Raw genomic sequence first — 16,899 nt, forward strand, 5'->3', positions numbered from 1 at the left:
TGGGAACCTTATCTAGGAAAATACTGTAAATACAAATTACAGTTGACTTATCATAATGTAGTAACATTTTCATGTGGTATCACTGTATTTTATCAAAAAGCAATATAAGATTGTCACTTCATCAATTCTGAGAATCAGTTTTTCAATTACTGTCTTTGATTCTTGCAATATATGTCAACATACAATTCAGATTACATGCATATCAATATTTTGGGTTTTTTTCTAATTTTGACATAAATAAACATTTATCTCTAGTTTTATGTATTTTTATCTACAGAGTGGACTAAATTTTATAATCTCTAGAATCAGTTAACAGAGGTCAGGGAGATGATACTATACCTATGGACAATGAAAGACCAAATTTGTCATTGTTAGCTGCTTTAAAGTAAGAATGAAAAGTGCCACCTCACTTCAGACTGGAAAACTTACCTAATTGTTTCCCATTGGTCACTTGAAAAGGCATACGTTAATGTGTGATAGTTTCGGAATAAATGTGCTGTGGAGACTGCTGGACTACGTGTCTATTACACAGTTGTCTATGATTGTAGGAAACAGGATGTGATGACCTTGTAGTCTTATACGGCCATGAATGCACATGACCCAGAATCCATGTGACCACCCCACAGACTCTGGTGACATGTGGGAGTGCAGCAAATTAAAATGGAAGCAGATGGTGAAAAAGTACCCTCTGTGTTTTGCCTTGTCTTTTCTTTGAGGGACGTTGCCTGAAGTCTTTGATCCAAATAGCCTGCTGAGGAAACATGTCTCTAAGCTAGGCTGAAACAACACTGGGAACACTGTCTACAGTTCTGGGTACTCAGTGCTAAGTGGTTACACAGTGGAGGAGAGAAATAGGCAACTTTCATTTTTTCTTTGAGCCCTTTTTAGTCATGGTCTCAGGATTCTTGAGCTCCTTCAGGAATAAACCTAATTCACAAAGAAGCTAGAGGGAGCTGGACAGTTTGATGCCAGACAGGGGGCCAATGCCTCCAAAGAAATGGGAAAAACTCTTTAACTTTCATTAGGAATTCCTTCATTGTAAATCTTGGGCTTGCTTCTGCTGGCTAACCACTGCCATTAACTTGAGGTATGTGCATTATCTATATCTTTGTTTGTCTGCTTGCTTGCTTGCAATGGAACAACCAAGGCTGCACAAAACTACAAGGTTTATTTCTTAGCTTTTCTGTACAGACTGTGTGAGCTTAAATCCATGAGCTCTCTATGTTCCTATATTTGTTGCATTTGGAATTTTAAAGCTTCTCACCAACATTTTGGAGGCCTGTTTCTAGGACTGAATTTTGCCATTTGATGTGGATCATACACGCTGCATCTTGTGATGCTATCAGGGTGAGAAATAATGGGCCCTGTAGCCTCAGTGAAGCTCATGGAGAAATTCACTCATGGGTGTCACAGAAGCAGTTTTCCCAGTTCTGTGATATTTTGTCTAGAAAATCTCCATGTAGAATAAGATGCCACACTGGATTTGTTTAGTAGCTCTGGGCTTCAGTTATCTCTGAACATCCCATGAAGTTTTGGGGTCACAGCATATGTTGTACTGCCCCTAGGCAAATGCAGCCAGACTGGAGTTTGTTCAGCGGTCATTGTTTCTGGCTCTTAAAACACCAAGCTCACTTTTACATATTCACTGAGACACAGTAATCACCGCATTATAACAGCGTCTGTGTATCTGACACACCCAGTGATTTGTTTGCAGACTTTCCCACACCCTCAGAGTTGCTACTTCTTAGTTTGGGTCGTTTTTATCGTGTCTGTGTCAGGTGGCTTTTTGACTCCAGATATTTTTGAGTGCAGCTGGTTATAGCAGGTCTTGAGGACAACAAAAGTCTGCCTTTTGCAGCTCACCTGTGTTGCACCATTAGACAGCATTAAAGCAATCAGGGAACTGGACTGATTATTGTACTGAACTGTTCTAATTTTACTTCTATTCTACTCCTGCTTATGGAAGGTTTTTTGTTGTTGTTGTTAGGCTTGGTTTGTTTTTTTTAATACCTTTTTTTTTTTTTTTTTTTTTTTACTGTGGGGCTTCTACCCATGTGTTTACCATTGTTCATTCTTTTTGCCCTCCTTTCTTTATGCAGCAGAGGAATATCATAGCACTGAGGATCTAAGATGGGCATAACCTCACCACACTGAACCACTGGGCCAACAGAGGTCTTTTATATTCCTGCTGTCATTTGGTATCAGAAATAGGATTTTTTTAGACTTCTTTAAATGGTCTTTCTGATGTGTCAGAAATCTCTGTGGTTATGTTTATCAGTATTTTATTACTTTTTTTTTTTTTGTCTTGTTTGATGTGTGCCAGCTACTGAAGGTTCTCTGCTGTAAAATGTGTCAGAGGTGACTAAGTGTCTGCTTGTCCTGCCTGCTTTACTAATTGTGCTAAGCCAAGTAGTATCTGTTGGCTATGCAAGCATGGAGGGTGAGGAAGGGCTTCATCAACTCAAGGAAACTAATGAGTTGTAGGTAAGAGCTATGATGCTGGTTTGGCCAATAATTACAGGCTGCAGACTTCATAGGTCCCAAAAGCTAAGCAAAATCCATCTTGCTTACTTTGATGAAATACTGAAGGGTATATGAAGCAGTCCTCATCACTTAGAGGCACATATAAATTTTGAATCAGGTCTAAGAACAAAATCTGGGGAATTTCATATTATAGGATATCAGAGGTTTTTTCTGTGCTCCACAGTGCTTTTGAGCACTAAACTAGTAATCTGTGAGGAAAAAAATACAACAGTTTAGACTATCAGAAAGAATAACTTATAAAATAAAGTAACATTTCTGGTCAGTGCTTTTTTTGATTCAGCAATATACATAGTTCTCAGATACTTATGATTAGGTACACTAACAATGGGACACAGCCTGATATAACAGACTTTGATTTCTAGTTTCTTTTTGTCTTGTGGTTGCTTATTTCTGACTCAACACAGATTTTGAACAAACTGTCCTCTTCCAAAAATTGTTAATATAGATGGTCCTTTGGACTCCACTGCTCTCTGTCTGGGAGTTGGGTTCTACTGGTACAATTACATGACAGCATTTACAAAATTATTTCTTATCTGTTGATGCTTCAGTTTTTGTGTTAAAATTTTATATAATTTATGATGCAACCCAAAACACCGCAGCTCTAACAGATTTTGGCTTTAGGGCTGTAGGGCTTGGGTTTTTCTTCAGAACTGGTGAGCATATACATCACCAGTTAACTTCAAAAGAAATTGTGGGTGCAGAGGCATTCAGTCATTTGCCCAAGGTCACAGTGATGGTCAGGATCAGAGCTCCACAGGGCAACTCCTGGCTCCAAGTAAATAAACACACATGCCAGACCAGCAGAAACTTCTGAGCTGTGCAGAGATCTTGTGTAGCTGCACCTTTAGAAGCAGGTCTTGTCTTTCATGATCAGATTTAAACAGCTACACTTTTATAATGACAATAGCTATTGCCACCTGTGCAGTGACAGTAACTATCAGGTGAGTAGGAACTATTGTATGCTATTGAAAGTGTCTTTTCAACTCTAATGATTGTTTTTGAAATATCACAGCTCAGGAATTGCTTGGAATGTTCCTTCTGTATTGGCTTGACCTACCTGCTTGCAAAGTGCGAGCCAGTGCTTCATTTTTTATCTCACTTGCCTAATGACTGACCTTGCACCAAAGATGTCTTTGAACAATGCAGCAAGCCCTGCTGGTTTTGGGGGTTTTTTTTGTTGTTTGGGGTTTCTTGTTTTTGTTTTGTTGTTGTTGTTTTCTTTTTATTTTTATTACTTTTTCTTTTTTTCTTTTTTCTTTTTTTTTTTTTTTTTTTTTTTTTGGGGCTTGGGTTTTTTTTTTTTTTTTTTTTCATATCCACTGCAGTAGGTTTAAGGCTTACTATAGAAAGCAGTTGTTGGAGTGCCATTACAGCCTTATAGTGTCAGCTGAATTGGCTAGGAAGTTCTGACTGCACCTTTTCACAAAGTCCATGAGCTCTCATTAGCACACTGCAGTGACTGGGGTGCAGCATGCTGAGCAAAACCTCCACATACTTCAGGAATAATGTAATCTAGTTTTTTCTCTGAGGTCTAAACATGATTTATCTAATGGTGATTTAGAACTTAAATAGAAGCAAATCTGGAAAAGTGGGCTAAATATTTTTCTCATTTAGCTGAGTTGTCTAAACACTGGGGACTAAGATGAGCTTATGCAGAACCTTCTAACACTGAGTGAGTCAGGCATGATTATCCCTCTTTTAGAGAGTACAGAGTCAGAGACATGAATTGGCTTGCCCATGCCCACACAGAAATGTGCAGGTAATGTCAGCATTACAGCTTGGTTACTCAGAAGAGCACAGATGTGCAACATGTATCACACTTCTTCCCACCCTAAGTGCCGTAAAGACTGCTTGCAAGGTCATACTCTTATCTCAATAACTTTTATGAGTATGGGTTTTCTCTCTCATTGTGATTTTCTTTTCAAGATAAAAATAATCATGACTAAAGCAAAGTATTTCAACATGCACATTTTCATCATCATTGAAAAAATTCAGTTCCTTGGATCTGAAAATATTTGTACCTGTAGAACTTTCTTTTATTAGCACTTCTGGGTAGACCAGACACTGGTGAAAAGTGAGAGAGAACATATGAAGATTTTCAAAAGTGGTTGAAGAAAATTTTTCTGGCCCTAGAAAAGCACAACACCGAAAATGAGAGGACAATCAATTTAAATGAAACCAGTAAGTTCTAAAGGTTCAGAAAACTTCAGGTTGATGCTGATGCTGAGACTTGGGTTTCCTGCCTCTTGACAATTTACCAATACTTTTGTCTCATCCTTGATGGTGGGCATAACTGTATCCCAGAGTAGAATCTACAGGCCCTTTCCTTTAAAGCCTTTGGAATTTACATAACCCTGCAATTGTAGCAATGCAAAATGTGGCTCTGGTTACAATAACAAGGGTTTAGGGCACACAGGGAGAGATTGCAGCAGCAAAGACATAAAAGTAAAACAAAACAAAACTCTACATGCTGTTCTAATTTTCAGCAGCCATGTGAGAACTGTCCTGCAGTTCCTGGCTATAAATAAATCTCTGCCATCATAGGAAGACAAAAACCAAAACAGTTCACATTCCTTCCAAATTTTCTTAAGATTATAAAAAATAAAGGAATGGTAAATATTTCAAATGCAGAGTGTGTCTTTGCTAAGGAATGTCAAATTATTACTCAAGGGGGTTGATATTTGCATTAAGTAAAGAAATTTGGCATTAAACCTCTCTTTCCCTGCTCCATCTCTGCCAGCTCTTTTAAGAAAACCACTTAGGGCTGCATATGGAAAGTTTGCCAGGGAATGCTTCTTAGAACTCCATGCATTCACTGCCTTAGTGTCAGCTGAGGCAGGAACTTCCTTTGAGATGAATGAGCATTACACAGAAGTATGACTGTTGCTTCTTGTCAGATGCTACAACCTAGCTCTTTTACATGGTGTGTTAGGAAGGTGGAGATGAGGATCACTTCATTGCATAGTGAAATGCTGTGGCACTGATAGATGTAGATGTGAATACAGAATCAAACAATGCTCATACCAAAAGTATACTATAAGAAGAAGCACTTACTTACCGCTTGATAAGTAAGATTAGAGTTATTACATTTGGTCGAACAAAGATTTGGTCTCCTGTACAAATCCAGTTTTTTCATCAGAATGAAAAATTTTTACAATTGCAAATGTTGTAGGACAAGCTACCTCACTTTTAGACTCAGGGATGAGAAGATGTAATACCATGTGAATTGAATGACTAAAAATAGCTCTTCAGGGAATATAAGGACAGCCTGAATCATGAAATGATAACAAGGACATGAATGGAGATAACCTTTAGCAGAGAGCCCTAGAGTAAACAGGCCCACATGAGGGTTTCTGTACATTGAGGTGAAAAGATTTTGTTGAAACTTCTTATAAGGTAGTGATGACTTAAGTTTTAGCCAGTCTAAGGCAACAGCCTAAGTTGATGAAGTCCCAAGCAGTAAGACTGGAGACTGTGAAAGAAATATCAACATCAACAAACTGGGAAGGAATTGTGGTATACAGGGAAACTGATTTAAATTGACCCTGAGCTGTGATATTGATTTGAATGGGCATGAGGTCTCCCAGGACAGTATATCTCTGAATTTCTGAGTGGTCCCTAAAAACACAGGAAGCAAAGCTGCAGCAGAGGAGGAGTATGATGTTGCTGTGAAATGGTTCTCCAGTTATAGGATCTGTTTCACACTACCTCATCATGGTAATGGACCACGAGACATTGTGAGAAATTGTGGAAATAAAGCAAAACTTTAGTGAATGTCTGCTATACATAAAAAAAAAAAAAAAAAAAAAAAAAAAAAAAAAAAAAAAAAAAAAAAAAAAAAATTTTTTTAAAAAAAAAAAAAAAGAGTAAAGGAAATCTTTTTCAGACAACTGAAGGAGGCTCATGATCACCTCAATGTCTGCTGGAAGGGTAGTACCACAGAACACAAGAAATCCAGGAGGTTTTTGAAGTGATGACAATTTCCTAGCACAGATAGTGGTTGAGCTGAAGAAAAGACTCACTCTACTGGACCTGGCATTTACAAACAAGGAAGAACAGACTAGGAGTGTGAAAGGGTAGCTTAGGCTGCAGTGACCGTGGGATGGCAGAGTTAGGATACTGAGAGGAGAAAGCAGTACAAAAACCAAGATAACAACATTAGAATTCAGAAGAGCAGACTGTGGCCTGATCAGGGACCTCCTTGAAAGAATTCCACCAGACATGGCCCTGGGAAGAAGAGAGGCCCATGAGAGTCCAGTGATTTTCAAGGAACATGTCTTTTAAACTCAAGTTCATAGTGATGAGCAGGGAATGAAACAAAGGTGTCAGGAGGCATGTGTAGGTAAGCAAAGAGCTTCTAACTAAATATAAAAGGAATTTTACAAGAGGCAGGAATATGGTCACATGACTTGGAAGGCATATAGTCACTATCTGAATGTGTGGGAATGGGATAAGGACTCAATGGCCTTGAGTCTGCTAAGGGACACACAGGACAACAAAAAGGTTGTCTGAAGGGAGAATGATTGCAAAAGAAAGAAGAGGGAAAAATTAGACCAAGTGTTGAATAGTCTAGGGAACCTGGTGGCAAAGGACACAAAAAAGGATGAGATGCTCAAGTCTTCTTCACTGTAATCTTCACTGGAAGAACTCGCCTTGAGAAATCCTATGCCTGTCAGACCTGTCAGCTACAATGTATGGAGTAAGGAACACTCACCCTTGATTAATAAAAATTGGATTAGGGAATATTTAACTGAACTGTACAAATAAACAAGTAAGTCCCTAGTACCTAATGGGAACTGCCCAGAAATGCTGAGGGAGCTGTTTAATGTCAATGTGAAGCCACTATTGATTAGCTTTGAAAGGTTATAGCCACTGGGGGAGATTCCTGAGGATAGGAAGAAAGCAGTTGTTATTTTTATCTTCAAGAGGGACAAGAAAGGTTGTCTGGACAGGATGGGGAGCCTCATCTCAATCCCTAGAAAGGAATACACCATCCTAGAAACCAATTCCAAACATATGAAGGACAAGAATATGACCAGAAGTACTCAGCACAAATCCATAAGGAGAAAACATTCCTGACCATCCTAATAGCCTTCTATGATGAGATAGGGAGAGACTGGTAGATGCTGTTTATCTTGACTCTAATAAGTCTTTTGACATTTTTACATAATGTCCTTATTGACAAACTGATGAACTATGGGCTAGATAAGTGATTAGTGTCATGGCTTAGTAGCTAGCTGAGCTGCTGGGCTAGAAAAGTTGTGGTCAGTAGGAAACAGACCAGCTGCAGGACACACAAATAGATTATCCCAGGTTTAGTTCTGGGATACAAACTGTTTAACATCTTCATTAATGACCTGTGTGATGGGACTGACTGTACCTTAAGCAAGTTTGCTGACAACATAAAACTGAGAAGAAAATGAATAGACCAGTTGGCTATACTGCTGTTTGGAGGCATCTCAATAGGAATCTCATGGAATTCAACAAAGAAAAATACCAAGTCCTTTTCCTGAGGAGGAAAAGCCTCATACATCAGTACAGGCTGAGGCCAACCAGTTGGAAAACAGCCTTGTGCAAAAGTACCCAGAGTTCTGATAGGCAACAATTTAAACATGAGTCTGAACTGTAGCACTGTGGCAGACAACAGCCACAGATTAAGAAAAGCTGACAAATGATCTTTTCTCTCTGCTCAACAATTGGTGAGACACCAATTGAGTCTGGAATGTTGTGTCCAGCTCTGGGGGTCTGCAGGGCAAAAAATATATGGAGAGAGTGCAATAAAGGGCTGCAAAGGTGGTTAAAGGACTGGTATATCTGACATAGGAGGAGAGAATGAGAGATCTGAGACTGCTTATCAGTATATATGAATACTTGTTGATGTGCAGAGTAAAGAAGATGGAGCCAAACACTTCTCTGTGGTGCCCAGTTTGCAGGATGAGAGTTGACAGGCACATAGGGAATTCCATTTAAACATAAGAAAAATAATTTAATGTGTTCATGATCAAAACACTGAAACAAATTGCTAAAAGACATTGTGGAGGCTCCATATGTGGAGATACTCAAAACCAGACTGGATGGGGCTCCAGGCAACCTTCTCTAGTTGACTCCTCTTTGAGCACAAGTTTTGGAGGAGATGATTGCCAGAGGTCTCATTCAGACTTAACTGTTCTGTGCTCTGTGATACCTGTTTTTTTTGTTATGGTTGAGTCAAAGCAGCTCAAGAATTGTAGTCATAGCTGGCACTTACTATTTTGGTCCAACTACTATTGTGATGGACTGTCCCACATCTCCTTAAAATAAGTGACAGCAGAGCAAAATCAGGAATTGTGGTAGAAGGATTTTGGGGAGTGGGGAATTGCTTCCTGTACTATATACAGTTCGAGGTCGGGTAGAGGACTCTCTTGTGATTGTAATGTGGTCTCTTTCACCAGTATCAATCACTTATAGGGGGGTGGGGAGAAGAGAGAGAGACAGAGAGGTGTGAATTTGGCTAATGTTGATAGACCTGTGTTAAAGTTGATACTGTTACTTCATGGGGTTAATGAAGGAAAAATAAAGCCCTGTTTTTCTGTTATCCCCCAAAGACCACAGTTTCTATGAATAACCTTAAGGCACACATGGAGAAATTGACAATTCTAATGATGTTTCTCCTAAAAGAGTTTAGTTAAATACCATGGGAAGCAAACAAGGAAAAGGTCGCCTTAATGGTATTTCCTAAAGTGGCAGTACAGCAGCATTTGTGGAATGTCCTAGAGCACACTCATTTGACTTTAATAAAAACTAATGAAAAAACCCAACAACAAGAAAATTAGCTGAATGATAAAAGCAAATAATTAAAAACATAAAAATATATTTCCTTATAAATCCTGGAAGTCATCTATTTACAGCATCTGATAGAAAGAAGACAATGCCAATAGTTCTGTACCACCTGAAAAATATCTTTTGTATGTTAATCATGCTGTGTGCAGAAAAAAGGTGTTTCTTTTACTTTATCAATGATCACTTATGATCCCTATACTCAAAGTTAATGTAAGAGTAACAAATCAATTTGTCCAAGTGCAGTTGCAATCAGTGTTGAAGATATAGTGGAAAATGTGAGATATTCATATTGGATTTGATTGTAGCATATATTAAAGCACTGCTGAGTGCTTCAGTGAGGAAGACAAGTCCTGCACTGAAAATAAAAGAGACCATATAGGAACCTCTGTACATATTTCTTCTGTAATTTCATTTGAAAGTGAAAACACATTGGAGATGCATTTTATATTGAGAGAAAGCTAAAAAGAGCTATTTATTTGCAATTGTTTCTCTAGACAACCATCTCTGCAGTCGAAGCAGCTGTACTAATTTTTCTGAAGGGGGCTCTTCCAACACAGTGAGGACCTGAACTGAACAGTGACCTACAGAGAGAGAGAAGATCGAGTCAGAAACTACACAGATCATCCAGGTTAGTACTGATTTGCATATGGGGAATGGGAGAGGAACGGAATACCATAAAAAACCATTTAGCTATAATTTTGTTTTCTTAAACATGTATGATGTGTCCTACATTCACCAGGCAAGAGGAATCTTCTGCATACTGCAAGGTGGTAAGATGGTTTTTCAACTTTAGAGCAAAGTTAACGCAAACAGGGTCTCACAAGCCCCAGTAATGGAAAAACAAAGTGTGTTTAGAAGCAGCACATATCCTAATGGCATAAAAATTGTAACCTCCAATCCCATCTGTGTTTTTATCCCACACTTCAGCAGAATAGAACTGGTATCTAGGCTGTACTACAAGAGTTAGCCATACCATAACTCTGCCTGAGGACCAACATATTAACTTGGTTTTGATAATAATTATAGTCTAAACAGAGGCATTTCTTGTAAGTTAGTAAATAGACTTATTGGAAATGGTAGTTTAGTAATGTTCTTGACTTTATCTTCCTTCCCATCCATCCTCCCTCCCTCCCTCCCTCCCTGAATACTTCAGTGTTTTGATCTATTAAGAATTTGTGCATCCGATTTGTCCATGAAGCCTAATTACTCCTAGTGTCTCATGATTTTCAGTATCCTTTCTATTTTTTTCTCGTAGACTTGCAACAGTCATTTACAGAGACAAAATAATGTGAAACCTTTTCTTCCCATGGTGTTTGCACTTTATATGAAGCAACGCTGTGAAGTCTCGTGACCCAGTTCCCTACTGACACCAGCTCTGCAGCAGTAGTTACATGAGTGTAATGTGAGTGTGGAGTGTGGCTGAGTTAAGAAGGTGCCTGATGTGAATGAGCAGGGCAGTGGTAAATCAGTGGTCAGGGCTCAAGCTCCGTCATCCTTCTGATGAACTGAGCAGTAAGTTTCCTGTGGTTGTCTCCATAGGCATGACACTGTCTCTCTGTCAGTATCCTAAATAGTTTCCACAGCTGTTAGAACCTCACAGACACCAATACAAAAAAAATACAAGTGCTAAATCCAGATTCTGTCACATGGAACAAAATATGATGTTTGGCTCACAGCTCCAGTTTTCTGTATGTGTATGGTTATGTATTCAAAAGATACAGATTTGCTCCCCATAATTTTAAACATTATTTTACATCTTTGAAGTCTTTTGAAAAACTGAGTAATTAATTACAACCCTCTAGGTGACCAGGTTCCTCTCTGGCATGTGCAGTGATCCAGGAGCAAACAATGGTTTGAGGGGCTCAGTCTCTGTGCATGAACATCTTGCATAGAATCAGGGCCACTACCTAGTTAAATATGTGCTGCTCTCCTGGCATACACCAAGTTTCCCTCCGGCTCAGACTGCCAGGATGGAATTAAAGCTTGCAGAACCTGGGTGTGCCCCTCTTCACTCAACTGCTTCACAGAGAAAGAAATGTATTTTTTGTCTCCAGAGCAACTCTGCCTTCTGGTAAACACACATGTACTACTTAGCACCTCACCGGAGCATGGGTGCTCCACATTCCCTGTAAAATGAACCCTCTTGCCAAGTACAACAAAGACAGTTTTCTTCTCTCTTGCCCTCACCCTCACAGTCAAACAGATTTCCAAGAAAGCAAGTCAGCATCCTTTGCCTAGAAGTAAGGAGCCACCTTTCCGTAGGAACATTGTCCCATTTCCAGGACTCCTAAGCATACAGGAATTCCTGTAAAGAAGGTCAAATATCCTTCGGGAAAGTGTGTGTCACAAAGTAGGACAGATTTCATGTGATGAAAATTATATTTAAGAAAAATCAGGGCAGGTTAAGAGTGGTGTAATAGAGGGAGGGCAAAAAACCCCAAAGCAAAACAAACAAAAACCCAAACCCAAGCTAGACTAAAACACCAAAGCCCCCAAAGCCAAAATAAAGAGCTTGGCTATCAAATACTGAAACTAATGTAATTTGCAATTAATTGCTATAATAAGGTCAACTAACTTGCTAATTGATTTCTGCTTCTTACTAGGGAATCAGTGCTGCTGATTAGTTTGCATGTAAACTTCCAAGAATATGAGTAATCAGAGTTTGGCAAGACACAACAACTGAAACTAATTCTTCTAGGTCTTCTGCAAAGAACACACAGTAAACAAATGTTGTCCCCTGTGCAGCATCACTGATAGAACCAGGCCTTTTAGCTCCAGCTGCTTTTTTTTTTTTTTTTCCACTGAGATGCTACAAAGCACTTAAAAGCATGCAGAACTGGGTATATTGAAAAAATTTTCAAAGGAGAAAAGTGAGTTTTCTTGGTAGAATAGGAGCAGTGGGACAGCTCAGTCACCAATTCTGCAAAAATGAGGATATTTAGCTGGAGTTACTTGCCTGCTGAGCAGCTGTTTCAGGATCCAATAGTAGTCAAGTATCATTTTAAAAATTCCACGGCTGTTCTATTGGCACTAGGGTCTTAACATGCCTCTATCAGCTTATAGACCACAGAGTTACAAGAGCAGTTTAAAAACTGACATTACTGTTTCACTTTGGTTTTGTGTCAACCTGTAGTCAACCAGACTAAAGGATCTAGCCTAGATCCTGTATCAGAATAAGAAGGGGAAATAGCCTTTGCCTTTCAATTTCTCTGTTCCTTTGACAGATACCACTTTGATTTTTCCTGGAAGTCACTGAGATCTCTGTGTTCATAGCTGGAGACTAACTTTACTTCTGACTGTATTAATGCCCTTTTCTTGGTTGGAATAAAACATGTTGATCTAGATCATTGCTAATTAAACGATGGTCAATACAACATCTGGTATTTCCTAATCACTTCCAAAACTTAAAAAGGCCCCCAAGTCCCTCCCCTCTATGAAGCTAAATAAGTCCACATGCATATATCAGGGGAATAAAAAAGGAAAACAACCCCTGATCATTCAGAGCCCAGATTCTATTAGTGGAAATTTATGTTGCAGTGCAGCTTAATCAGCTTAGATTCTTTTTCAAAAAGGCAAAAAATCCTTCAAATGAAAAACATTGAAGTATGTCATTAAGCAGATAATTATTGGAACATCTGTCTAGGGACAAGCCCACGCCAGCCACCTTAGTTCAGGTATTTAGTAAAATGTAGAAAACAACAGATTCATGATAATCACCTGCCTGCATACTGCATCTTTCTGTAAGATGACCGTTTGGTAGAACAGAGATTTTTAAAATAGAAATTATTCCTTTGGAAGATGGGAAAATATATACAGAATAAAAGGAAGCAATCAAAAATGATGAGGAAGGCAGAGGAAGATTGCAATTAGAGGGCACAAATCAGTGGCCTCTAATTTGCTAAATGAAATTCAGCTGAACAACTGTTTTTCTAAAGCTCTGGTCTGTGCAAGATATATGAAGAAATTCAAAATGGTCATAAGGTGTTAGGTGTGAACATAACACAAATTCCTTCAACGGAGGCAAATGAAGCCATGATGAAGTTGCTGACTACAAATATTTACAGTTGTCAGGGACTGGTAACTACCTTTAATTGCCTACAGTTGATCAGAGTTTTAGTGGCAGGAAATTTAATCTAATTCTGCTGATTCTGACTCTTTTGCCTTCAGGGATGTGGGTTTGAGTTGGGCTGTTACCTGCAAATGGAGTTCACTTTGAAGATGTTTGAGATATACCAAGCAAAACTACAGGGAGAAAAGAAACAACTCCTGTAAAAGTTTAATTTTTTTTCTTTTTATTTCCAGTTGAAGTAAGATGACTCACTTTCCAAAAGCTCATAAGCTGCTTCTTTTTGAAGAGTAAATGCCTTTCCTCTTTCCATAGCTGTTATCCAAGATGCAGCAAATGCTGATCTCTTCTCTTCTCTTCTCTTCTCTTCTCTTCTCTTCTCTTCTCTTCTCTTCTCTTCTCTTCTCTTCTCTTCTCTTCTCTCTTTTTCATGTTCTTCTGCCAGCACACAACTTGTGCAAACCGCTCACTACATCTTAACCAATACAGGGGCAAGTATTTAACAGGCTTGAGCAGCCAATAAAAGACAAGGAGCAGTAAACAACACAGAAAAAAAAAAACACAAGGAAAAAAAAGAAAATTGAAACGTGATGCCTCCAGGAAGGTCCACCAACGTCTAACTATGATGGATACAGATTTGAATGCAGTTTTAGTTGACTTAAATTTTGTGGTGTAGACCATTCTATGAAAGGGAAACCCAACCTTTTTATTTAAGAACAATTAGTAGAAGTAGCTTGATAACTTTGATCAAACTTGATAATTTGATTTGTTATCAAGTAGCTTGATGACATTGATTTCAGGCATTTTTAAGAAATTGTCTTCATACTGAAAGACATGAGTTCCATTAACTACATAACTTTTACATTTCTGATACCGTCTAGTTCCTAAGAACAAATTTATTTATTTATTTATTCCTAACAATTTTTAAAATTGAGAAAATAAACTCACCAAAAAGAAATGCTTGTGCTGGGTTTGCAGTGGCATCTTACAAAACTGTATTCTTCCACAGTATAAAGAATGCTGCAGGAAAATAATGACACCAGAAATAAATCAGCTGCAAGCTAACCCTGTCACAGTTTCCCTCAAACATCTGCCTGAATATACTCATGTGTAAATGCATACATGCATGCACAAGTGTGCACACACATTATATGCTCATCAAGTGCAAAAGCAAATCTTGTGGCATTACAAGTTATAAATTTTAAATAATAAGAATGTCATTTGAGATGAGCTTTGTCCAGATCTTTACTTTTTAAAAGTTCAAGGCAGGTTGTCAAAGTGATCTTCTATCAAAAACATTAAAGATGTTACTTTGGTTAGGATTGAAAAACTTTAATCTGCAAAAACATATATGTATTTATATATATATGTGTGTGTGTATATATATATATATATATATGTCCCTGAACTGAAGCATCCTTATTCATCTGGCAGTCAATGAGAGTGGAATCCAGCCTTTAGATCAGACGGTGTGGTTTCAGCCTAAAGTTAAAATTAATTTTAGGAGGATTATATAAACTAAATGAATGTACATGCATTTCCATTGTATTGACTATACATGCCTCATTTCAGCCCCTCAGCAGCAGGGGACAGAATTTTGTGTGGTTCATTGGTAAGTGACAATAGCGATGGATCCACCACTACATTACATCCAAGGTCAGTGCATAGCACTAATACTGCTCTCTATTTCAGACTCAAAACATTGTGTGGCATTTCAGAGACTGCAGAGATGATGGGAGGGTAGGAAAGTCCTGTTAGTCCTGTACCCTGTGGTGACTGAGCTGCTGACCCTGTGGCTGCACGGGGTGGTGGTGTCAGGCAAGGCATGCAGCCAAGTGCACAGAGCCATGGTGTTTACTCTCACTGTCAGATGGAGCAGGCAGCCTGGCACTGGGTCCCCTCTCACAATGGACACTTTTGTTGTTACATTAATATACCCGTGTCCTTTTGTTTTGATGAGGGATCTAACAAACACTTCATATCTACAGAGGTGCTTTTGCTTCTGTCTTCTGAAAGGAAAATGGTTTTGAGCAGCAAACTATTGATTTTCTATGTCCCTTTCCCCTTTTCACTCCTTACTATTGTGGGCCCTTATACACAAATAATACTACAGCTTTTTTGGTTTTGACCTTGGTCTTCAGAAGCTAGAAATTCTTGTGAAAATAGGTGATTTCTTTAATAGTTTTATACCTAAATTCAGAAGGAGCTGCCTTTGTAGGTGTGTTTGTGCTGCCTTGCAAAGTAGACATGTGATACACTGTTCAGAGACAAACACACCTTTTTCTTTTTTGGCACATTTTGGCAGGACTTTTGGTTTTGCTGTCCCCTATAAGCTAAGACACCAAAATATCTCCCATTAAATGCCATTTATTGTGCAAGGGGAATACTCCACAGAATCGAACATTTCTGCAAACTGCAACACTTTTTAGTTTTCTTTCAGTATTTAATAATAAAAAACTGGATTTTCCATAAGCTTCCATTCCAAGCTGTTACTAATGCAAGTATTGAATTATGTAACACCAGAGTTTAATGTACCTCATTGTAACTGAGCAAACAGAGTCACAGAAAGAATCAGTTATTACCTAGTTTCATTTACTGGTGACTAAATATTGAAGCATGCAGCAGAATTCAAATTCTATGCCCTTGTTTAATATACCACACATTTCTCCTACAGCCAGTAATAGAAAACAGGAGTTGTGCTGCAGCCATGAGACAATGCTGTGTCAATGGAACATCCAGATGCTGCGGTGAGAGGGGGCCAGCTTTCACATGGGATTATGAGGAGAGTAAGGAGCAACATATGTAAGGAACTGCAGATATTCCTTTTTTATCTTAACATTTATGGTGATGAGATCATTCTTCCAGTGGCACAAGCCTGTTTCCTGCTGGCACTTTCTGGTGTTTTGCATATTCTTGTTTTGTATGTGTGGAGCAGCGAAGCATCACTTTAGCTTTGCCCCAGCACCCAGTTTCTCTCCATCATTGGTATCTCTGCCATTCAATTTCCCATCTACTGCAGCACCTTACCCTATTGTCTTGTAGAGAGACTCTGCCTGCTTTGAACATATCAGAATAATCTTAGCTATGGCGCCAAATGGATGACCAGCTTTGTCTTAAAGATGGGTGTTTCATTAACTTTTAACTAATGGACAAGGACCATTTATCTTTGCTACATTGTACCATAATAAATGGTTCTGTGTGGAACTGTGAGCAGGGAGACAGCCTCGGTAATGTGAGCATGCCTAACCCCTGTGCCCTGGCCTGCTGCTGCAGGTTAGATTCTAGGGCTGCATACAGGTCTCTATCTCCAGAACCTTTGCTGTAGAGAGGAGAGGCATGCAAGAGAAGGAAGCGGTAAATCATTCCCAGGTCTCCTTTCAGGCCTTCTTTCCTCTTCCAATGAGAAACTGAGAAGCTAAGAGATGAGGAGGAGGGACCAAGGCACTCAGATGGAGCTCAAAAGGTGGAGA

The 16,899-nt window shown here is 38.9% G+C and overlaps 1 protein-coding gene across 1 annotated transcript in view; it reads left to right on the forward strand.

Moving 5' to 3' along the window:
• Positions 1–16,899, forward strand: part of DAAM2 (dishevelled associated activator of morphogenesis 2) — a 202,651-nt gene that overhangs the window by 8,422 nt on the left and 177,330 nt on the right. The window contains exon 2 of the mRNA XM_041404353.1: positions 9,858–9,991. The gene's annotated coding sequence lies outside the window, so the exon portion shown is untranslated. The remainder of the gene's footprint in view (positions 1–9,857; positions 9,992–16,899) is intronic.

Source organism: Onychostruthus taczanowskii, unplaced genomic scaffold (assembly GCF_017590055.1).
Source record: "Onychostruthus taczanowskii isolate IOZ18803 unplaced genomic scaffold, ASM1759005v1 scaffold21, whole genome shotgun sequence".
NCBI lineage: Eukaryota > Metazoa > Chordata > Aves > Passeriformes > Passeridae > Onychostruthus > Onychostruthus taczanowskii.